At 32.9% G+C, this 25,888-nt stretch overlaps 1 protein-coding gene across 1 annotated transcript in view; it reads right to left on the bottom strand.

Annotated features, from left to right (window-relative positions):
* The window catches only part of DMD (dystrophin), a 1,897,222-nt gene that overhangs the window by 1,654,297 nt on the left and 217,037 nt on the right, over positions 1 to 25,888 (bottom strand). The gene's annotated exons all lie outside the window — the stretch shown is intronic.

Genomic DNA, 25,888 nt, shown 5'->3' with positions numbered 1-25,888 from the left:
AAATAACCCTTGGACTGGGCCTAAAGCAATAATGTGTCCCCAACAACTGTTTACGATGCTAACAGAAAAGCAGACATGGTTACTGGACTGAAAATTTAAAAAATTCTTTAGAATTAGTATAACTATGCAAGTTTATTTGCTTCGCTAGAAATTCCTATTATAATTTATGAACGTCCATAGAGATGCCTTCTTTCTATTCATAGAATTACCTCTCTTCCTTGTCTCATAACTACCCCTTGCCTTCACTTCCTCATCAGAACACTATCTGGGTTTCTGCCTGAATCAGTGCTTCCCAAATAGCTATTCTTTTGGATCTCAACTAAACCCCGTTGCCTCTCACATTTAGATTAACAACTTTGTAGATAATAATTTGATTTAAATTAAAAACATTTCTTCAAACAATTTCACATTTATTAATATCCAACGTATACATTTTTTAAAATCCTGGTAAATGAAAATGAGAGAATTACAATTATGTATAAATCTACTTCCTAGAGATAACAAAGATTTATATTTTGATATATGCTCATATATAAATCTCATATATATGAGATTATACTATAACATTATATGTATGTATGCTACATATTATAGTCTGTTTTTTTTTTCATTTATGTATTTGGAATACCTTTAATATCAATGCAATTGCTTCTAAAATTTTATTTTAAATTTATATTCTTTAAAGACGTGCCATGATATTATCTTAAGTTTTCTCATGACGGTCATTGTGTTACTTTCATTTTTTGTTATAAAAAAAATATTTGTACAACTCAATCTTTGCACACAGACTTAAGTATTCCTTTGGATAATTCTCTAGAAATGCTATTGCTCAGTCAAGTGGGTGCACAGTGTTCAGGATTCTGATAAATATTACAAGACTGCTCTCCTGTCAGTGTACAAGATAAAAAAGACAAATTATTTTTATTTTCATTTATTTGATTATAAATAAGGTTGAACATTTTCTCTCATGCCTTTGGATTTTATATCAATTCTTTGCTCCATATATATATATTTTAAATTAGGCAGTGCAGTGCCTTTTCTTAATTGATTTGTAAGATTCAGTTTCAGTTTATTGTTATTGATCTACAGATTTAAAAAAAATCTATGTGTATTTCCATTTAAAAATTTGATTTTGTTGTCACTTTTAGAGAAGTATTTTCCATCACCTCATTGTAGAAATATTTATTGTTCTTCTGTTCTTTGGGATTCTTAAAGTTATTTGTATTTTGAATATCTTATCTAGCCAAAATTTAATTTACTTCATTATGTGAAGCACAGTTCTGACTTTTTATATGATTACCGGAACCACTTCTTTGATAATCCATCTTTGCCCACTGATTTGAAATGTCATTTTTATTACATATACTTGAGTATACTATCTTGAGACTTCCTTCTTTCACTAATCTGTTCGCATATTCTTTTAGTGGGATTTTTACTTTGCATTTTAATATCAAGATGGACAAATGAAATGTTTCATTTAAGTTTTTCAACATTTTCTAATTACGTCTTATCTACATTGCTGCCAGATGAACTTTAGAGTAATTTTTATCACATACAAAGCCCTCCCAGCTCCTTCCCCAACTTAATATTGATGTTTTCCTATTATATTTTAGGTTAATTTGGGGAGAAATTATATGTCCAAAATATTTACCTTCTCATAAGGAAATATTGTATATATCTGTTCATGTATTCAAATATCCTTTTATGTTTTCTAGTAAAGTTTCGTGAATTTTCAAATATCATGCTAAGCAAATTTATAGTAATTTCACATTTCAAATCTTTACCGTGGAAAATGAGAGCTTTGATTTTTAATAGGTCATCTAAACAGTTACTAACATGTAGGAAAGCTTGCATTTAATTGATATCTATCTAATTATTTCTAGTATTTCTTAATCCTTAGCCAGTTATGTGACTGAATATTTACCATCATTGTTGACAAGGTCCAAGTGGCCAATAATAACATTTAATATGAGTAATTTGATTTTCTTTTCAAATACTTATATTTCTTATTTTTAGAAAAAAATTTTAAGGTTTAAATTTTCGGTATAGTTCATTGGCTAGAATATCCAGAATAGTATTAAAAGAGCATTTGATGGGCATTCTGGTTGTGTTTCTCATTTTGATAGAGATACTTCTAATATTTCAACATCTATTAGAAATTTTGCTGTTGTTTTGATAGACATTATTTGTCAGGCTTATTAAAAGTTTTTGTTTATTTCTACTCTTAAATCAGAAAGATATTATTTTATTTAATCAATACTTTTTAATAATTTATAAAATACATATATATATATTTTTCTCTTATATTGAGCATATCTGTTTTCCTGAGATAAATGCAATTTAAGCATGGTGATTTAGTCCCTTGTTGGTGTAATTTGCTATATTTTATAGGATTTTAACATTTGTCTTCCTGGAACTGGTATCTCAGTTTCAATCTTTGTCCTTTTCACCCCAAACTTCTTAATCAAGACTATGCAAACTCTAGAATATGAATATAGAAGTTTTAAAACTATTGTGGTTTAGAATTTTTTAAACAGATAATTCAACTTGGATATTTGAAAGCATTTGTCTATAAAATATTTTTGAAAGTATTTCTCCTACCTCTTTTTTATTTCTTTTAAAAGCAAATGTTTAGTTCTCTTATTTTCACTTTTATTTCAACACTAAAAACAGTTAAGGTTATGAATTTTTTTGATTATGGCTTCGTTTTTATTCCGGAAGTTCTAATGTAGGGTTTTCTTCCATTAATTTCTAAATAGCCTACTTTTCAAAATTATTTAAGAAAATAACATTACTTTTTCTTTTTGTTATGAAAGCAATGTATGTTTACCATATAAATTGAAAGCCAATTTCTTATATTACCTAAAGATTATGCTATATGATCTACTAATTGACTTTTCTTATTTGTTTTAAATGGCTTGGTGATTTTACTATATTACAATTAATTCTTCTAGGCATTTTGTGACAAAAAAATTGGCGTACCAAGTTTTACAATCATGTTCAGTGATGTGTTATAGCAAACATATGCTTATGAAGTGCCTGCTTTGACTTTTTTTTTTGTTTTGCTTATTTGTCTAAATATTCTTTGATCGTCTGGCTTTTATATAAGAAATGGTATATTGTTTACAAGTTCACTGGTTTTGCAACCTTTCCTGCATGTTACAAATACCCAGAGAGCTTTAAAACATCCAATGACCAGGTTTCCTCTCAAACCAATTAAATCAGAATCTTCCAAGGTGGGATCCAGGCATCTTTATCTCATGAAGTTTCAATTAACAGCAAAGGTAGAGAACCACTAGACTTGTTAGAATATGCAGGAAAGAAAGTTTCTAAGCTTAAAATTTAAGGTTTATATATTTTTCAAATACAGCTGCTATAATAAATTAGTAACAAATTGGTAAACAAGCTAATTCCAGTATCTTTGAAAAACACAAGTTTAATTTTGCCTGGAGCTGCAGCTCTCAATATATGGTTCAGCATATCCCCCATGCCAGGAAACCATTACACTCACTAATACTTATGAAGAAGAATAATTTTTCAACTGTGAACCTTTAATTGCCTTTTGGAAAATTTATCCAGATTTCCTTGAGTAAATTTTAAAAAGTATATACTTGAGCAATTACAGATCTGGCCTTCAGCCTAACTCAAGAATGAAAAAAAAACAGTCTCAAAAGTGAAGTCATATTTATTTTTTTTTCTCCTTACTTTCTGTCCATAAAAATTGACATCTCTAATTTTAAAATGGGATTCATGACAACATTTGAAGCCAGTTTCCTTCTTAATGACTCTGAAAGACAACAATCCAAATTGCATTCGATTTTCATGGAATTATAAATTAAACAACAATAATCAACAAAAAATAAAATTAGTTTTATCTAGGTTGCCGAAGAATGGTCTAATTCAGCATTAGACCAAAGGTGATTGAATTTAGCATTACTTAACCATCTAACTAAGGAAAAAAAAAATCCAAACAGCGCCTAGTAATAATTCAGTTATGAAGCTGTTCATCAAAGCATGAAAGCAATTGTTAATTAACTTTTCATTGGGGAAAGTCATAAATTTTTCATGTTATCATAACATTTCAAAATGCCTTGGGAAATGATAAAATTAAGATAATATAAACTATTGCACTATTGTAATTCCAACAATAAAACTTTTTGCCCAGGCTTCTAATGTGGGTATTCAGTTAAGGAAGAGCAGAAGAATGCATAAAGACATGAGGGGTGGGAAGAAAGAAAACCAGCTTATTTAGGAAGTTGTTTTAGAGGGAAAACAGAATCTTAAGCTGTGTTTAGGTGTAACAGACTCAAGGAAATGTGCAATGTAGTTTGTCTCCCTCAATTAACCAGTATGAAATTATATCCTACATCTGGTTGCACAAAGACACACAATTAGTTGTTGTTCTACTAATACCGCTTTCAGAAATTAATCTATTAGAATTGTCACTTTAAGTAAAACATGGAACCCTGCTCAGAATTGACTGAGTGAAAGAGAGTGTATAGATAATTAAAATCTTTCTTGGCCTTGAGAAAGGATCCCTCTACCCTCATTTAGTAGACAAGGAATGAATCAAATTGCTTAGACAATGATAGATTAAGGGCTATAGTCCTCTCCCTGTTCTCTGGATGTCACATAAGCCCACCAGATTCTTTGGAAATTCCAGAGAAGGGGCTAGACAGTTTAAAACACAACAGCTTGTATTTCTGTCTGCCCCGGCAAGTGAGGCTTTAGCAGCATACTCAATTTGATTTAGAAAAATAAAGATAACTGACATTTCTTTCGCCTGGGCATTATGGAAGAGATTTAGCTTGAATCATCCAATAAGTGAGCATGAAATCTGGAATATAGTAGGTTTTCTCCTAGGTGTTCATTCTCACTTTTTACTTGCTTAATTATATCCAGATTACTTCTATTAAAAGCATTAGCAGTGAACATATCGGTGGCTAAAGAGGGTTTTTGGCAATTCCATATTCCTAGATTCTAAGGAAGGCTAATCTTTTATTCTGAGGAAGTAAGTGAGGTAAAAATACATAAATAACTTCACCAAGGTTAAACTATAATATATGATTGATAAGGAATGAGAATGTTGTCACTGTGCCATCGATCACTTTACTATTTTCCCCAAAGTGTGTTTGGAACAAAGTTAAACATGACAATAATATTTATGCAGCATTTTACATTTTCAAAAGCCCTTTAACATTAAATCATGCATGAAAACAACCAACCTGAATATCTAGTTATAATTATCTTAATTTTAGAAGTGACAAAATTAAAATTCAGGAAAGTTGCTTAAAATTTCATCATTTTGAAAGAAATGAATGCAAGTTTTACCTCGATATTTAAAAAAATCAAAAATGTATTTTTATTAAACCATAACTTTCTATGTATTCATCAAACAAACCATTTTAAGAAAGTGTTTGTGATTTAAATATAAAATCTTTCGATAGTGTGTTGAATTAACAAAGTAAAACTAAATGGAACTGAAAATGCACCCATTTCCTTACTGTGGAACCTACGGATAAAGTATATATGAAGTAAAACAATACGTTTGAAGTTGTGATGCTCTGTCTTTGCTTCAAGTAAATACTTAATTTATGCACACACACAGACACGCATACACACACACATGACAGACAGACAGACAGATGTTTGTGATTCCCACTGAAAATCTGGCTATACACAAGCTTGCTTCAATGTGAGGCAGAGAATTACTGAGAAAGAGTGAACCACCCAAGGACACTTTGTTCTCTTTTTAATAATGCGTGTAAAAATTAGCAAAGGTATTCCACTTTGTTTCTGAGATTGGGACAGGGTTTCATTCCCTATTGTGCCACCATTGTGTTACTGTCTCCCAATTCTCCTTTACATTCAAAGTGCTGCCTATTCTATTTCATATTTTAGTCCAAGTAAAATCTTTGAGATGGGAAACACAATAGTAAAGAGTGAAGAGGCATTTTCTAAAAGCACTGATGACTACTGTCTATGCTTAACAGAGTCAGATGAATTTGTATTACTTTCCACTGCTTTCTGAACAGAGTCTGAAAAAAAAGGGCAATGTAACAGCCAATTCTACAGCAATCAAAAACCTACTTTTGTTGAATATGCCCCTGAAAGAAAGGCTCAGCAATATATGCAACAAAAGGTCACCTTGTCAAATGGCTCCAAGAGCATCTACTCGGAGAGATATGACTGATAGCAGAAGCTATTGGCATTGACTTGTCATGAACCATCATGAAAAATCACCCCTAGTGCTTGGAAAGCCAGCCTTCTTGAATTTACCTAATGGCACAAGGTGAAGACCAATAGTCTCAGAAACAAGACAGAAGTTTCTTAGGGCAACAGTAAGACACTCTAGGTAGAGTCAACAGCCTGTGCAAAGATGCAGAGGTATAACATAGGTAGGTGGTACATAGGAGGAATTAGAGATGAGCTGGTATTGCCAGAGTATAAAATGTGCAGTGAGGAGCTGTAGAGGATGAAGCTACAACTATAACCATGGGCTAGATTTTAATAAACCAGTATTCCATGCTTGGGAGTTAGATTTCATTATGTAGATATTGGTGATCATCTACAGGTTTAAGTAAGGTACAAAAACAAATATATAATAAGCAATAATAACTGCAACAGTTGTGATTTATTGAGCATAGCCAGACACTATTCTTGGTACTTTGTATGTATTAGTTATTTAATGATCATAGAAATAAATATTCTATTAACACCATTTAACAGATGAGCAATGAACTAACTGTAACCATATAAATATTCACTTCTTTAAAATGACCTTTTCTCTCCTCTTTCTCCTTGATTCAGACTGGCCTTGGGTTCACTTGGGTCTTTTCTTTCCTTACCCTTCTGCATACTGCACGACCACTCCCTTACACATTAAACCCTTAGGTCAGCATCAGTCTTACAAACAAAGCCTCAAGTCTGTGAACCACAGAAACAGTTTTGGTCAAACTAAAGATATTATCTTGCAGCTCCAAACCCATGAAGGCGGACAACTCTACCAGCATCCCCTTGAAACCACAAAGAATGATGCCATGACTGACATCAGGACCTAATACAATGATCAACTGCCTCCTACCCCAGCCCTGACCAATCTGTAGAGCCCACAACCCCGACTCCCTTAGCTACTACGACTAATGAGTCTTCTCCTATATAACCTATCCACTAGAGGCCATCGGGGAGCCAGTTTTTTGAGTACTAGCTCATCTGTGTCTCTGGCCTTGACGCCATTTCCTTAAATAAACCTCTACATTTTTTTTGCTGCAAACTCCTGTTCGTGTCTCTCTTGGCTATTAATGCATGCAGGCAAAATGAACCCCTTGAGTTTAATAATATATCCATTATGGAGCTAGTAAGTAGCAAAGATAAAATTCAAATCAGGATCACGTTCTTATCTATTGCACTACCCTGTGTGTTTAGGAGGATCACTACGTTTGCACTATGCAAGGAAGTGACTGGAGACTATACTCAGTATGGCCATCTATCATGCGGTGATATATTTCCTGAACAGCACACTCTGGGAGCACCATAAGCAAAGAAAACAAGTATTACCAGCCCCCTTTGCAGGTGAGAACTTAGTCTCAGAAAGTTTAAATAATTTGGCCTTAGTCTTCTTAATTTTCATTCACCGTACTTTCTATGCATTAGAATTATCTGTTCTATTTTTCTAAGATCAGATGTTACAGAAAACAGTCAAACAAACACACTTTTTTTTTTTTATGAATTCAGAAGGATAGGAGAAAGCTGTGTAGGATGCATGGACACAAGTGTCTTGAAATCCCAGAGACATATTCATCTGTGCACTCTTTCATGTATTTATTATTCAGTCATCATTTTATGAACCATGTACCATAAACTAAGTCCTAGGAATACAAGGAGAGTAGACAGATAATCGAGTTTACTATCGTCCACTAAATTCTATCCAATTTGCAGATGCTACTTGACTGATTAAACTTCTGAAAGTTATGAAAGTTACCTTCTGGGATTATCAAGCTTCCAGCTCTTTTTTCCACTTTACAAAATTACCACACACACCATGAATTGAGAAAGTTATCAGTCCAGAGAGTCTCAGTTCTTTTGTGCGAAAGAATTCCTATATCGTCAGCAATATTCAGCTATTAGGCCATGGAATGAAATTACTTGTGAGGATTTCAACATGTGTGGCTTCTAATTATACACCACCTTCGTTCTGACATATGTGGGTGGTGGAAAACCAGCAGCCTTCCTTCAGGCCACATTTTTTCCAGCCCAGGAGTTCCTGAAATCTTGCCAAGGCAATCTCACTTTGTATTTTATTACCATTATTTATTTTTTCTGTCTCTAACAGACTGCTCCTAAGGACAAGCTTTTCCATACATATAATTTTAAGAGAAGAATGTCAATACTGAAGAAAACAAGTAAACGCGAATGCCACTCTACCTGATGATTCACTTGTTATTCCTAGGGTGTTCTCTAGCAGGTTAAGTGGGCTATTAAAGACCCAAAAAAACCCTGGAAAATTTGACATCTTCCATTACTTTAAGCTGATTGAAAATCAGCTTTTCTTCTTTTAAGACGAATTACTTGACAGTAGAAAAATTCTTTCCATGAGTTGCTCCTATCTGAAATTTTTCCCACCCCCAGTTCTCAGAAACACACTGTGGGGAGTTTTGCTCTCTCCCAAGGAATTATTCATATAATCTAAGAAAAACTAAGAGAGACTTGATGACTAATTTGCAATGATCTGAGATACCTGAAATATTTTATTCATTTTACTTTTATATTTCTTTAAAATAAATCCATTTACTATCCTATGGGGAACTTTGATATTAAAAAGATTCACATTTATTACATATATACTGGAAGCCTAAGCAGCTGCCTTTTAAGCCTATATCCCCAAATAGAATTATTTATGAGAAACCTTAACGCAAATAAAGATACTAAACCCTGGGGGCCTCTTGCACTTTTATATTTGACATCTCTTCTTTTCAAATATTCATGTAGAATAGCCTTAAGTAGAAACTTCAAAATGTGTTATGATAAAACATTCTCCCATGCCACTTTACTGTTGATGGGGTGTTTTTTTCAATCTAAATTCTCAGTAATAGTCTTTTCTCTAAATGAAGAATGGGCAACTCTCCAACCACTTTTGAATGATAGCGGTTATTTTTTTTGTTTTTTTGTTTTTGTTTGTTTGTTTTTTTAGCTTACTTCAGAGCAATCACAGGCTGCCACATGTTTCCAGCATGAAAGATAAAGTTCAGATCAATTTTATCACACGTTGATTCTAAAAGTCTCAGTCTCATGGGAGGCAGGAATATCTTTCACAGCCCATAATATATTTTCCTACTGCTTCATGCTTCACATATTGGAAATCTATCTGCCACCCATTTCCCAAAATTTAGAAGTTTGAGTTTAAAAATAAAGTTTTATGAGTGAATTCACCTACTTTACTTGGCAGGTCATAAATTCTAGCTCTGGTATCAAGTAAGGAACTAATGCCTATTCTTTTCTTACCTTACATTAAAGTTCACATTGATAAGCTTTGTAATAATTTTGAAAGTTCACATTACTACATTAGTAGGGCTTCCAAATTCAAATTTAACTTAAGGTGTGAGACTGTTTTTGACTAAAAGGGCATTTCAACGTGCAAAAGATGAACTTATGTTTTCTACTAGTAAAATGGGCATAAGTGAATTAATACATAATACAAAATGAACATTATAAAAGATATATAAGCTGTATAAGAGGCAAAACCATCCATTTCTGTATTTTTTCTTCATTCAGCAAAAAATTACCAAGTAAGTCATACATGTCTAGTACTAAGAGGCTTTGCCCATGTCTACGATAGTGATGAAAGTGCAAGACTTAAAAAAAAATTAACATGACTATTGAATAGCAGTTAGATATAAAAGATTATCATTGGTGTATATAACTAGAATTTACTAGAACTGTTAATATCAAGCAGTTTAAATAGTTTGGAACATTAAGAAAGACATTGCTAGACACCACTTACGAAGAGCTTGAGAAAACAAAAGATAAAAAATAAAAGCGAATCAATATAAAAATATTTACTATAGATCATTAAATCCAATGAACTAAGATAAAATTTTAGAAAAACAACTTTATACTGCTTTGATAGAAGAGTCCAGATTATCTAATTAGTTGGAATTTTCAAAGACAATATGTTATTACAAGAAAGCATGTGTGGAAACTAGGAAGAAGCTGTAAACCAAATTTATTGCCAAGGAGAAGTTGCAATGAATGTAATAAAACATCTTTTTTGTGTGTGTGCGGTAAGAAATATGGAAAGACAGTAGCTGTTCCCCTACATTAAGCTCCTTCCAGGTTAACAGGTGCAGCACCAGTTGGCTACACAAACTCCTGTCAGTGCGTTACTCAGACTGTCCCATCTGCTTCTTACTGTTTGCTGTATAGCAAGGCATGTTAACATGCCTACCCATTTATCATCATTTTTTTCATTTTGTATGTGCTAATTCAACTGTGTCAATATACTAGAAATGGATGAAGCTTAACGTCATCTTAATAGATTAAGAAATATATTACTAAGATATTTCCGGAGTTTAAGAACTTTGTAGACTCATCATAGAGAACCATATTCTGTGCAACAGGATTCTTTTACCCCTCCTCCCACTCTTACATAAAAAAATACCAATAACATTGCTCCAAGAACCTATGAGAAGTACATAGAAACCAAGGATCTCAGGGTTGAAAGGAAAGTGCTTCTTCAAATGGACTGTGATGCAGAAGTCCAACATGAAACATGAAGTGAACTAACTATTCAGCTAAAAGAATGATGGTGGTTATAGCAGGAATTCAGGCTCCTTCCTCACCCTGGAAGTGGCCTCTGAAACACTCTTAGAATTCCTAAGGCTCGAATGAGAATATTGTAAAAAGCCCTAGTATTCTCCAATTCCTTATATGTGCCCCAAACCTCTCTGCAGCATTCCATAAATAGATGTTAAGCATCTATTCCACACCCTAGTGAGAAAGAACTCACTACTTCCAGATGAAGCTTTTCTATCTTCAGCCATATTTATCTGTTACCATGTTTGTTTGCCTGTTTGTTTTAAATTGGATACCTATCTCCCTTTCCTTTCTACTCACCTTAATAATAATATGCTTCATCCCTTTCCCACTGAACAGCTCTTTGAATATTTGAGGACAGCTAATACACTCTAAAATCATCAATTACTTTCTAGACAGGCTCCAGTTTTTTTCATGTCTCATCTAAATTATGTTTTCCAGAGCAGAACAGCACAGATTTGATCTGAGGAACATACTTTAATGTCAACAAAGAGGGTGTTGGGCATCATTTCTGTTACCATATTATATTTCTTTCTTTCTTTTTTTGCATTCTATCATAATATGAGAGTCACCATAAACTCCTGTTTTATTTTTTTTAAACAATGTGTCATGAGAAGGGATGCTAATTTAAGAAAATATGCTTTCCATATTAAATTTTATTTTGACTCAGTAAGCAAATATTTTAGTGCCTAATATATGCCAGGCACTTGATGAACAGCATTAAACAAGGCAGAAATAGTCAATATCTACATGGTGCATTTGTATAGTAGAAGAAATATTACATAGGCTAACATGTATTGAAAACTTTTGACATAAGTAGGTAGGAAAGTTAGGCTTAGTTCATGGTCAAGCTTACACAAATAAGCCTTATTTTGTCTGATTCCAGAGTCAGCTCTATTAACCACCAAGCCCCAATGAACACTATCACCTATTGTAATAGTCTCATGATATTTTCATCTCGAACTTTGGAAGATACTGTAATTTAAGGGCCTAATAACAGAGAAAGATAGAAATGAAAACAGAGAGCCAGTGAGAATCCATTTTTAGAGCCAGAGCCCAGCCTAAAATGAAGAACAAATGAAAGATTGACATCAGCAACCAAGGCTACGAATAAGCAGTTCAAAAAGAAAACTGTGATTTGCCACAGCAGAAAAAAACACAGCAGACATAATGTCTGATGGTGCAGGCTCCAGATGGGATAAGAAATACACAGCTGCAGAGAAAGGCTGTCTTCAGGCAGGTAATTGAGAGCAGCCTGATCATCAGAGGGGGTAGCCAATATCCACAAACATATAATAATAAAATAAATGCAGAAATCATTATTAATGTCTTATTACTAACTTTGTTTTATCGAAAAACTCAAGAACTGTTCTCTTGGAACCATTATATATCCTAGGATACACAAAATATGTAATTATATTAATGCCATCAGGAACTTAGATTTTTCAGTGTAAGAGGAAAGAGATTGCAGTAAAAATCAAATATATTAATTTTCTATTTCTTGATCTAAGTGGTGGTTATCTATATTTATGGTTTATGCATTTTTCTTACTTATATTTTACTTCAGTAACAAAGTTTATTAAAGATAAATAAGAATACGATACATAGCAAGAGCTCAAGAAAACGAAAGGGCAAGAATAAAGGTGAATTCTTTCTCCAATAAACTCAGTGCTTATGAATCACTACTGTAAATTTTATTTCCTTGAAGTTCTCAGAAAAACCTTATCTGTACTGAAAATTCTCTGAGTCTCCAGGCAGTGCAGAGACTCCTACCAACTTAACTGTAACTTAGATGTTAACATCCTAACAGAAATCCCTCCCACTGCTTGATTTGTCTGAGAACTGTCAATTACCTGGATGAGGATACTTTATTGTATCTGTAAATTACCTAGCAATCTTATCTCCCGAGAGAAGGTATATTTTGACCTCTCAAGTAATCTCAAGTAAGATTATAGCCTTTCAAGGAAAATTTCCATGCATTCAATTAATATTTATTAAGGACAGGGCTGTAAAAGGTATTTCCTACTTTCTTTCTTTCACAATCGTAACATATGAATTCAACCTAGAGGCAGTTTACTTCCAAACAGAGAAAAAAAATCTTATTGATTAATTCATTGCCACATTTATTTAACTTCTATGCGCTACTTAAATAAACTCTTTTTAACCAGAATTTACATTATTATAATTGCGATCTATGTTATAACAAACCTGTTACTTAAGATAAACTTTTTAAAGACAATATAAATTCACAAAAATATTTTAAAAAAGGCATACAGGAGTTTTCTTTTGGAGGGGCAGATGGGTAGGTTTCTTTTTAATATGTCAAAAGGAAGCACAATTAATGAACTATACAGTACTTTTAATATGTTATTACAAATATGTCCATTTAATGAAATTAATTTTTTCTTAAGTATAAAGGGAGAAAGTATATAATTGAAGTAAAACTTATAGTAATATGCCAGACATAGTTCAAAGTCATTTATTCATTTAATTTTCAAAATAATCCTATTAGGTTCATACTCTTAACATCCCCTTTGTAAAACAAGTGTTAGTAAGGATGTGGAGGAGAGGGAATCCTAGTGCATTGTTGGTGGAACTGCAAATTGGTACAGCCACCGTGAAAAACAGTTTGGAGGTTCCTCAAAAAATTAAAAATAGAACTACCTTATGACCCAACAATTCCACTTCTGGGTATTTATCTGAAGAAACTCAAAACACTAATTCAAAAAGACATATGGACCCCTATGTTCACTGTAGTGCTATTTACAACAGCCAAGATATGGAAACAACCTAAATGCCCATCAATAGACAATTAGATAAAGAAGAAGATGGTACATATATACAATAGAATATTACTCAGCCATAAAAAAGAATGAAATCTTACTACTTGCAACAGCATGGATGGATCTAGAGGGTATTATGCTAAATGAAATAAATCAGACTGAGAAAGACAAATACCATGTGATCTCACTTATTTGTGGAATCTAAAAAACAAAATAAATGAACAAATAGAAACAGGCTCATAGATACATAGAACTAATGATTGCCAGATGGGATGTGAGTAGGGGGTAGGGTAAAAAAGTTGAAGGGAGTAAGAAGTACAAATTGGTAATTACAAAATAGTCATGGGGATATGAAGTACAGCACAGAGAATATAGTCGGTAATATTGTAATAACTATATATAGTGCCAGGTGGGTACCAGACTAATCAGGAGATCATTTTGTAAATTATATATTGTAATAACTATATATAGTGCCAGGTGGGTACCAGACTAATCAGGAGATCATTTTGTAAATTATATGCCTAACCACTAGGCTATAAACCTGAACTAATATAAAATAATACTGAATGTCAAGTATAATTGAAAAAAAAAAATCTCCCTTCTTCTCAGATGAGTAAATTGAGGCAAAGAGAAGGTAGGTGACTTGCCTGAAAATATGCAGTACGTAAAGTAGAAAGCACATAATTTGAATCTAGGGAATCTGGCCGCAGAACCCAATTCTTAATAACTATATTCTGGTGCCACTAGATTCGGGTAATCTCATCCAATCCCAGGTTTGCTGTTTGTTGTATGGTTGATTGGTTAGTTAGGTCACTTCAAAGTTAACTGGTTTGTCAAGGCCATGTGATTTTCAGAACTGGAATTCTCTCTTGAGGAGAGAGTTGTAACCAATTCATCTATTTGTCTTTTCTTTCTGGCACAAAGTTGGTTTCAACAAATACTATTTTATTGAATAGCAGAGCTAGTTTTTAACCTCTTATATCAATATTCACTAAAGGCTGGAAATAAAGTTGCCAGAATAACAGCAAGACATTAGCTTCCCTGGTTATTTTATAGAAACAGTATGATTGGACACATGTCTACTGCTAGCAAGCAGCAGTGTGGTTTTCTTTTCTTCTTGTGCTATTATCTCCTAAAAATACTATTCTCTAATCCATAATATATTCAATTAGTGATTACTCTTAACTACTAACAGAACAGACCATTTCCAAAATGGTAAGGAGGCTGAGAAACAGATTCTTTTTTATATATTTCCTGGTTAGAAGTAAAAGGCCCTTCATTTAAGAAATATACTTATAATTTCTAGACTGTTTTGATCTTGCTTTCATTCTAGGTGCCTTTCCCACTGACCAAGAGTCAGAGTCTTGAATATATAGATAACATTTGAAATAAGTGGGATTATGACTCAATTATCTTTTCTCCATTTGGCAGTCTTTTTTATAAATCTTTTAACGTACACTTTGGTCCTATAACTTCATGTAGTTCTTTTTCATTTGTTCTACTGAATAGGCAGTTCTTCATACTTTCATCTTAGGTTACACTTATACATTTATAAACTCATATACTGGGGTCATTAAAGAACTCAGTCAGAGATTGAATGATGATCATGAAAGATACAACTGAACATTTCTTTCTGGTCTACATCTACAGGTCTATTGTTTGGTCTCAGAATGTCACGCCACATAGATAAAATCATGCATGCAAACATCAATGAACATACCAAGAAGGGAAGCATGATCAATTTATTGCAATGTCTGTAAAAAAAACCACACACACACACAGATGCTCTTGAGTTATGATGCGGTTATGTTCCGATAAATTCAACATAAGTTGAAATGCATTTAAAACACTTATCCTACTGAAGGAGAGCAGTTTGCCACCCCAAAATATGCCTCTTTGAGAATATTGATTATTTCAGGCTGGTTAATTTTAAGAAACAGTAGATATGAGAGAAGCTCTGAAAACCAAGTAAAAATTACCCTTTGTAAAGAATAAATTTTTAAGGGAAACCTCCATCTGTAAGGGTGTCTCCCCTATGGTACCAAGCCTGCCTTCACTGTCATTGGAGATGGCAGGGACTTACATCTGCATAATGACCCTATCCTTGTTCACTGTGCTTTTCCTGATAACCTTCCCATAACTGCCTCCCCATTCTCAACATCTTCTTTCATCTTTAGCTGCAGATGATATTTAAGGTGATGACTTCCACCATTTTTGGCAAGTTACATAATTTTCCTGGGTCTCTCCCACGTCTACAGGAGGTATACATAGTATCAAACTTTAATTGGTTGTTCTCCTGCTAATTTGTCTCATGTCACTATAACTTTTAGATCGGCCTGAAGAACCTAAGAGAGATAAGAGGAAAATTTTTCCTCCCCAACAATACCAAACATCTTAGCTTAGCCCGGCCTACCTTAACTGTGCTCAGAACACTTACATTAGCCTACAGTTGGGCTGATGTAATCATCTTGCTGCCACCATCCTGCATTACTAGAGACTATTGTACTACGTATCGCTAGTCCAGGAAAAGATAAAAATTCCAAATTTGAAATACGTTTTCTACTGAATGTGTATTTTTTGCTTTTGCATCATCATAAAGTCAAAAAAATGTAAGTTAAACTAAGTCAGGGACCATCTGTATATCTATTTAAACATCAGATGTACTATATGATTGGGCTTGATGTATTTGTTGAACAGTATAGTTCAATTTTTTTTCACATAAAATTATATGTGTTAATTACAGAAATTTTGAGATCTACATAACATGGAAGAAGAAAATATATATTGTCTGTCATTCTGAGAAAATTCTGTTAAAGCATAAGGGTATCTCATTTCAGTGTTTTGACTTGATTTGTTTTTTTAGTTTTTGTTGCTATTGTTTTTTGTTTTCATTTTATTTTGTCTGTATAGGTAGATACTCATTTCTTTCTTTATTTTTTTACTTAAGAAAATATTTGACTTTATAAATGGTCAAAGTATGGAATAGTGACTAGCATATAATATCCATCTAATAAAGATTTTTTGATGGCATGCTTGATTCACCCATTCTATTTAACTTTAGCATGCAATGATCCCACTGCTATTTTAAAAACATGCATTACCCATTTTGTTTTAGGTTTAAAGTGCAGTGTTTATAAATACATTAGAAAATTCTGATAAGGCAAGGACTATAGGACAATGCTTGTGTTATAGAAAACTGAGTAAATCTTTGTTAAATATTGAATGAAATTTTAATGAAATAATGAATTAGTACCATAATTCCACCAGCAATATAACTGCTTTAAATTAATGTTACTTAAAATTTCTGTGTATTTCAATAAGCATATTGTTTAAGAAAATAACATGATTTTTCCTTTTTAATAAAAAAGAAATATATCTATATAGTTCCGTTTAGATATATCTATGGACTCTATCTCTGAGATAATCTAAAGCAGTTATGAGCTTTTTTTGAATGATTTGAATAAACACCATTAAGCAAGTACTTCTACGTAATTTTCAGGTCCATGTACATTTGTGTCTAAGATTCTCTTGGCTGTTCAAGCATGCCAGTTCCCATTTGGTCTCTTCTAATGACAGTGTGAACAAAGTCATCCCAGTTCCGTGCACGTTATATTCAAGTTAACCTCTTTTCCCACTTCTAAGGGCACAACTTCTTGTTCTTAGTGATAATTTTAATTAAATAACATTTTTTTTTCCTGGAACTTCAGTTCCCTAAACTTAAAAAATTGTGCCTTTGATTGTGGGGTAATAAAAACAGCATAGAATACTATACTTTTATTAATTGGTGCAGGCAGACAACACAAAAGCATAGGACTACATGATGGCAAAAGCGTGGTGATATTGTACATATGAGTATTTTGCAAAGGTTTTAATAGAGAAAAACAGTTAAATAATTGAGACTGCACAACATATAGAACAAAAAGGTAGTTGTAACTAAAAGAACTTGTATCATTGCAGCTTCTGTTGTATTTGCATTACAAAAGGCCATTTAATTTATCCAAAATAACATCAGCAGTAACATTAAGGTTGTACAATTGAATATTATTCCTTGTTTTTTGTACTTGTGTTTTATTTAATTTGAAAACATTATTTGGTATTATAGTTCTATTAGCCCTTTAACCACAAAATGTGTGTCCTTTGTTTTATATTTGTACTTATATAAGTCATTTTTAATAAAATTAACTTGTCGTCATTGGTTGATCACAGGCATTTTTTTTCCTCTTAATTTGACCAGTTTATTGCTCAAGTTTGAGTAGCACTACACTATAACAATCATCAAGTAAAATGTCTTAACACGAGGAATTTGAGATTGATTCTTTGTAGAAAACATTACTAAGGAGAGGTAGAGTAGATTAATATACATTTTTACACATGTGCCCACTCATATAGGAGGTTTGAAGTATTTCTAAAGTGATTGTTTTATTAAAACAAAATGTCACAATATTTTTGGGCAGATGTAACTGATTTGGCTTAATAATAATGAGAATTAACTTCCTGTGCCTGATATGCTTGAAGGCAATAGCACAGTGCAAGCTATATGGAAAGTAGAACCAGAGGACTAAATAAATTATAACCAATGAAACTTTTATACAATATCTTGAAGGACACTAGTGTAAGATAGGAGATGATTAGAAGGAAACAATGGCAACCATAATATCACACACCATAAATCAAGATGTGATCTGTCTGTCAAGGGTCTACATCACATCTGAAAATGCCTTCCACCTGCAAGAAGAGTCAGGAGACCTAGAACATGTGTTAATATGCATAATCTGGGAGGCCAAAGACAGTTATACCACTCTATTGGACCAAATTTACATATACATACATATACACGTAAAAATGCATCCCAAATACACACTAATACAGTCGTGTGTGTGTATAGTAGTTAGTTTCATAATAAAACTGTCTGAAGTGAAGAGAGATCACCTGCACACAAATCGATGAAATTATATAAGAATATAGAAATGAGAAGGGGTATAAATAAGGAAAACAAATTATGTCAATAGATAGTAAGGGATGTAATTCTGTCTTTTTTATCCTGAAATAAGTTGAATAAATTAATATAACCTAAATTACAAGAGGAGATTTGAGGTTTCATATTATGGTCATTATATCTTATCATTCAATAGTTGTGAAAGTATTGATGATACCAATTCTAGGCATCCAAAGTTTCCAGAAGCAAAGTCTCTGATCAAATTGGAAATTTGTTTAGCTTTAGGATAGGGTCTAATCTCCCATATTTTTTCTGTACACACAACACCTTTGAGAGCACTAACCACATGATAAATTCTCAGTAACTACTATTTTGATTGGTTGTATTAGTGCAAATATAGTCCAAAGGAGAAATATTTGCCGCTTCACTGCTTTCTTGTTAGTTTCTAGTAAATGTTAGTCACTAAGTAAATGTCTTAAATGAATAAATAACCCAGAAAGAAAATTACACCCAACATTTCAAGAATACCCATTGGTGGTCTACAATCAAAGTTCTGTGTGACCTATCAAAGTTTATTAACTTTGCATTACATATCAAAAGGACTTGGGAGCCAATGTGAAGAGGCTTCCAGTGGATACAGATGGAAAAATAAGAGGATCAGTAAGAATAACAAAAAAGGATTAAAATATATCGATTTAAATATATTTCAATCCATATATTCGCAGTGATACCAAAACAAACAAACAAAAATAAATAAATAAAAGCCATCATTGGTAGCCTTTGGAAGAAACTAGGGAACTAATTTATTATTTTGAAAACTGTTATCTTTGGAGAGAAGCTGATGCATATATTCTGCTTTCCCTATATGGATTGTACTACAAGGTAATGCAGAGGTGTTCTCTTTATAGAAGTACACCAGCTAATAAATGAAAAAGGAATGATAGAATGTCACTATTTTGCAACCCATAATAAAGTAATTAATCAAGATGATGATCATCAATGGTTGCTAATATTGCCTACCATAAAAGTGAGGCTACTGAACATTATGTACTTTTTGACAAAAGTACACAATGCTATAAGGTCATCTTGCAAAAACGACAACAACAAATCCAATAACCTAACTATGAACAGCCCTCTAAATTGAACTGCTAATTTATAGAAACCACAGGGACAGAGAAAGATTTTAAATAATATCATGAGAATTTGGTCGACAAAATCTAGATAAAAGGTCCTGTTTCTTCAAAACAAAAGAAAGGGAGGAAAGGAGGAGAAATTTTTAGGAGAAATCTAAAATTAAACAATTTCATAATTACATTTAAAAAATCCCAAAGTACAGTCTTGTTCAAGTCAAATTAATTATTTAAAAATTAGTGGCATCGTACAGTATGATCTGGGAAACATGAACACTGGGCATTTTATGATATTAGGAAAATATCACTTTTTATGGTTGTGATAGTGGCATTGTTATGTTTTAAAGGGGGGTTCTTTTAGAAATTAAGCTGAAATGTTTAGAGAGTAAATGATATACTTTCTTGGATTTGCTTCAGAACAGTTAGAGACAGGAAGTGGGTGGGTGTAGAGAGGAAACAAGATGGTAATGATTATAATTGTTGAAGCTGAGTGAAGTGTACGTGGCATTTGTTTTGCTATTTTTCTATTTTTGTGTGTTTGAAATTCTACATAAGTTTTTAAAAATGGTTCTTGTGTACCTATGATGCATGAATGGCAGAATATAAATTATGCTAAGAATAAATATCTTAAGCTCCTCCCTTTTCCTCATCTTTGTTTCAAAGTAACCATATTCTTTAATCATTATGGTTTCTCTAAGCCCCTAGAGACAGTTTGTAGAATTTTGTTTGTGAAATTCAGTCAAGTAATCAGGAAATCAATAAAATAAAATAGTCTAACATTCTGAAAAACATACTAGCATAAATAACAACCATTTATACTTCTTTAACAAAACCAACATTGAATTAAAGTATCTAAGATTCAGGGTGGGTTAGATTCTGGCTTGTCCAAAGCAAAGGTTCAGCTAATCTGGCGAGTGGAGTCAAATGACAGCTTGCCTTTCAGTGTCAATATATACCTAATTTGCATAGAGGACTAAGGATTTCCTGGTAAAAACAAAATTAGTATCTTAAAACTTTCCATTATTAGACAATATATGAACATCCATGTCTATGAAATTTGAGGAGCTACAAATAGCACAAATTCTAGGATAAATTTTATTGTTCTAAGATAAAAGTCATCTTTCAGTTACAGACATGATAAGCTAAATAATAACTTGGCCTAACTGTTAGAGGAGAAGTCCCAAGTACACCTAAATGGCTGTTACCTGAATCCATAACCAATTCAGTCACTTTGGTGTCCAATGAATGCCCTAGGATATAAGATCTATGCATAAACTGGATCTATTTTATTAAAACAGTCACTCTTCAAGGCCCAGCAACTCTACTGTGACTCCCTTACAGAGCCTGACACTGAGCATGGGACGTTTTCCCTGGCCATTTCATAGATATGTTTAGTATCTGTGGCTTCATGCATGTTGAAAGCACCAAGCAAAGCTCCAAACAGCATCAAACAGCAACAGTGGCACAGGGCACAGTGTTGGGCTGCAGTAGCTGTGGAGGCAAACATCTGCCTCTAGAAGAGTAGACGATAAAGGTAAAGGACCTAGGAGAAACACTCGACAGCAGAACTAGGGGACGCAAGTAGCAGTCCAAACCTGACAGTGCCTGGTGATACATGACAAGGAGAATGATGCAGATTGGAGTGGAAAACACCGAAGAATGGCCAAAGTCTTACAGACGCACATGAAGAGGCTAATAAGTTGGCAAAATTAGGATACTAAAGCCAATACAATCTATTATTACACAGGCTTGAAACTACACAGGCAATTTAGATGATAATAACATGTAATCTTTAGGGCTTGGCTGGGCTGGATCTTTTTTGGACAAAACGCTCATAGGCTTTGAAAAGCAGTGCATATCCACTAACCGATGCTGCTATCCATTTGTGTCCCAAAACAGAGACCTTGGAGCATTTAGTCTCTTCTCTCATCCCTCATAGCCAGTTCACTATCCAAAGTCTTAAAATAGGACCCCTTAAAATAGGGTCAGACCTGAGACAGGAACTTGAATCCATGTAGTTTATTATGATGGGAATCACGGGAAGTGCCACTAGGGAAGTAAAAGAATGAAAAAGAGGAGAGAAATGGTAATGCAGGGTGCATCAGTGAGAAAGTTATGACTGTGGGCAGCTGAGGTTCAATGTCACTGGGGATCTCTGGAAGGTGTACACATGCCTCACGCTTGTCCCATTTGAGGGTCAAAAACTTAGGATAGTTATCATCCAATTCTCATCTGTCATTAACTGAAGGATGCCACTGGGGGGAGGGTCTGTATACTCCAACATTTCTAACCTTCCCCACAATGGCTAAACCCATCAGACAAAGCCCTCAGTTGCATGCAAGTAGACAACCATCAGGTAGAATGGGAGTGATGAGGGGATATGGATGGTATCTGAGAGAATCAACAAGTAACCTGGAGGACACGCTTATTATATCCTTCAAGACAGTGCCATGTAAAGCCTGTCCCGACTTGCCCAATTGACTTTGATTTCTCCCTCCTGTGTGTCAGCACTGCCTCTTACTGTTTTATTTCTGATAATTATCTATTTACAAATCCATTTTTTTTTTAACAGACTATCATTTCCTTGAGAGCAGGAATTGGCCTTTTATCCATCTTTATATTTTAGGCATTGATTACAATTCCTAAGACTCAGTAGGTGCTCATTAAAGTTTGTTTGTTGAATGAAGAAGTGAGTGCATACATTACTGCTAATGATTATGTTCACCATTTTCTTCAGAATCTGCCTTGCTAGTCAGATTTAAACAGCTTTACTAGAGTTTCTTTCCAATTTTTAGACAAATTTGTTTTTTTCTGACAGTGATTTAGCACCCCTGAAAGTTTTCAGTTACCTTCCAGTTGTTTTAAAAATGGGATAGCTATTTTTAGTGAAAGGAAATAAGAGAGAAAAGAAAGTTCTCACTCTCAATTTGAGTTTTGAGAGGATCAAATTGCTTCAGCTTGAGGAGTCAATACTGATGGGACAACCCTAATAGCTGGAGAATCCTCCAAGATATTATTCTAAAAGTTATTTTTTAAATCTTCTGCTACAAAGATAAATAAATACATAAATAAGTGAGCACGCACTCTGAAAATAATACATTTTTTTTAACCTAGGATAACATCGTCACTATACATTGAATTCATTTTATAAAAGCAAAACAATTAAAAAAAACCTTGATTTTCTTCTTTCATTTTTTAATTAAATTATTGGGGTGACATTGGTTAATAAAATCAAATAGGTTTCAAGTGTATAATTTAATATGTCATATGTATATTGTATAGTGTGTTTACCACCCAAAGTTATAAAATTTTTATATATAGATATAATCATATATATAGTTAATCAATTCTTAAAGAAAAATAGTACATGCAAATTAAAAAAAAAATTCCCACCTGCCACCCTCCCCCATGCATAGGTGAAAATTTAACCATCGCCAAATTCCATTCCTTATATGTAAAACTGTAAAATAGTTGTTATGATACCAAACAGGCATGCTTTAAGCTTTTTTGCACAAACATATTTATTTATTTATACTGTTTTAACACATATATATTTTACATATATATATATACATATATATAATAAGCTAAGCAATTAAAACTACATAATGACCACATATCAATGTCTGTTCAGATAAAATTATGGCATTAGAAAAAAAAAAAAACTATCAAGGTCCCTTGGAGGGACTACCAGGTAGCTATGTCTATTTAGATTAACTGTTTACCTATCTATTTTCTTATTACCCAGCTAAAGTGAAAAATCCATATATATATCTATACTTTTTCCTTTGAGTAAACATAAATGAAGCACACACTCCTTGAAGTAGAATTGCTATGTAAAAATTGTTGTACTTTTCATTTTGAAAGAAAATACCATGTTGATCTCAAAAGCCTGGGCTTATTTATGTTTACTTATTTATTTACTCCACAGTGTGTGGTGGCTTTGTATCTCACACTCTTACCTCCAGTATGCATTCACAAGTGTTTCATACTTGTCAATCTGACAGGTAAGAAATGTCTTAATTTTAAATTCTTGAATTATGACTTTCTTGGACAATTGTATATCACTTAGTCTTAATTGCATATTAATTTCTTTTGCTAATGTTCCTATAGACTTTCATTCTTATCAAGTTGTAAATTTCAGGGTATTTAAAAATAATTATTGTATTTCTAAATGTCTTTCCTATTATTTCACAAATTTTGTTTAAACAAAATGGGACTTTTCCAATTGTTTAACCTATAAACTTAGTATAAAACTTTTTTATTATCACAGTGAGTTACCAGTATTAACATCGCCAATTAGCAAAAAGATTATACATGCCTATATATAACAATGAAATATACTGAGAAAAACTATTTATAAAGTGAGATTTTTTTTTTTTATGGAGCAAAATTTTACTCTTAAAAAATTCTAGGCTATGTGACTATCACTTATTTTTGTCAATTTATTTTATTTAAGTGCTCAGATTTTCAGAGACATTCCCTGAAAACCATTGTCATTTTTAAGGTATTCGAGAATATGTGCACTTTGCTGTATGTGCACATACATACATAATACTGAATTCCTTGATGTTACATCAATTTTCGTATTGGAGCCACTACTCGATTCAAGTTAATGATAATCAATCTGTTGTCCTGTATCCCTAGATCACTGTTTATCTAGTGTATTTAATTCCCAAAGAAAACCTGGCAGTTTCCTTGGGGGTAAAAATGCCATTTATTCTTGACTAACTTTGACCAGGTGAAGCACTTACATTTTCAATGTTCATCCACATACTACATTTTTAAATGACATTGTTTGACACTTTGTGTAAATACCCACAAAAAAAACCCGCCAAAAAACTTTTTAAGAGTATGCTTTGTTGAAAGCACAAATAATATTAAATGGGATTTTTAACAAAGCAAAGGGTTTATAGCCGATGGAGGCCAACTGTTTGCTGTCGTGAAATAATCAACATTTTAATTTAAAACTCAAACTTGGGCTAATTCATTCAACAATACACCTGTGTCATTGTCTTATGAATCCATAGTAGGGTCTAGTCCAATAATCCAATATAGAGTTAGCAGAATCAGATAGCATTTCAACTGTACATTATGTTGGTGCTTACAATATCTAGATAAATATAATTTAACCCTCACTGCAAATTCACAAAATATATATTATTATTGACATTTTCTATATAATTTTCCCATGAGATACCCATTCCAGTTTCTTAAAGAACAAAGTAGGCATTTAGAAGAGTAAAGGCCTTACATAATGTAATACTAAAATATAAATCATGGAAAGTTTATGGACTCAATGGCATCCTAAATAATGAAACTGAATGGATTCTAAATAAGGCATGGCAAGAAGGATTTCCTTATTCTTTGTTTAGTTTTAAAAACTGAAAAGTCTGAATATATCTCAACCATATGATATTAGGTAGAATTTGACATTTTATAATGTTAATGGAATTATTTTATAGTTAATCTACTCATTCTAAACTATTGCTGAAATAGTTTGGTCACTTTTAATCCCTAAGAGAGGCACCATTTTCTGTTGTCTATATTCACTGTTTTCCCTATATTTGACTATATTAAAGATCATTTACTGAGTTTTTATTATGTGCAGGTCTGTGCTATGCTCAGCAATCAGTATAAACACAGGCAAGCCACAGTTTCAGCCCTCAATGAATTTTTTTTTAATTGCTTAAATATCTGGCTACGTAAATTGGCATATGAGGAAGAAACATTCACTTCAGACTGGAAATTTCAGGGAAAAAAACTCTCAGAAGTAAAAATATCTTTAAAATTCATTTTTTGGGGGGGATGAGTGGGATTTTTATTGATAAATCTAACTGCTAGATCCTCATTCAGTATTAGTTCTTGATTATCTTTAATGCCTACTATACATGTCACATTCTTCATGAAGCCAGTCACAATTCTTCATCCCATCCCAATAAGCTATATTTCCAGATTCTCATGTAGCATGTTTTTGTATCCTTTTAGAATAACAATTTATTCTTGTTTGTATTATAATCTTCTGTGTCCTATACCTATATAGCATTTCAGGACTCATGAGATCAGAGAATGTGTAGTGTGTGTGTGTGTGTGTGTGTGTGTGTGTGTGTGTGTATTGTTAAAGAGAAAACCAAAGGTCCAAAATGGAGTCATTTGTGCTAAAGCCCATGATACTAAACCTAGATTTAATACCTGACTTGATTGCTGTTTGAACTTTTCCTGGAAAT

This window comes from Pteropus medius, unplaced genomic scaffold (genome assembly GCF_902729225.1).
Source record: "Pteropus medius unplaced genomic scaffold, Ma_sr-lr_union100, whole genome shotgun sequence".
Classification (NCBI taxonomy): Eukaryota; Metazoa; Chordata; class Mammalia; order Chiroptera; family Pteropodidae; genus Pteropus; species Pteropus medius.
The sequence above is the reverse complement of the archived record's forward strand: the minus strand, read 5'-3'. Positions and strand labels throughout refer to the sequence as shown.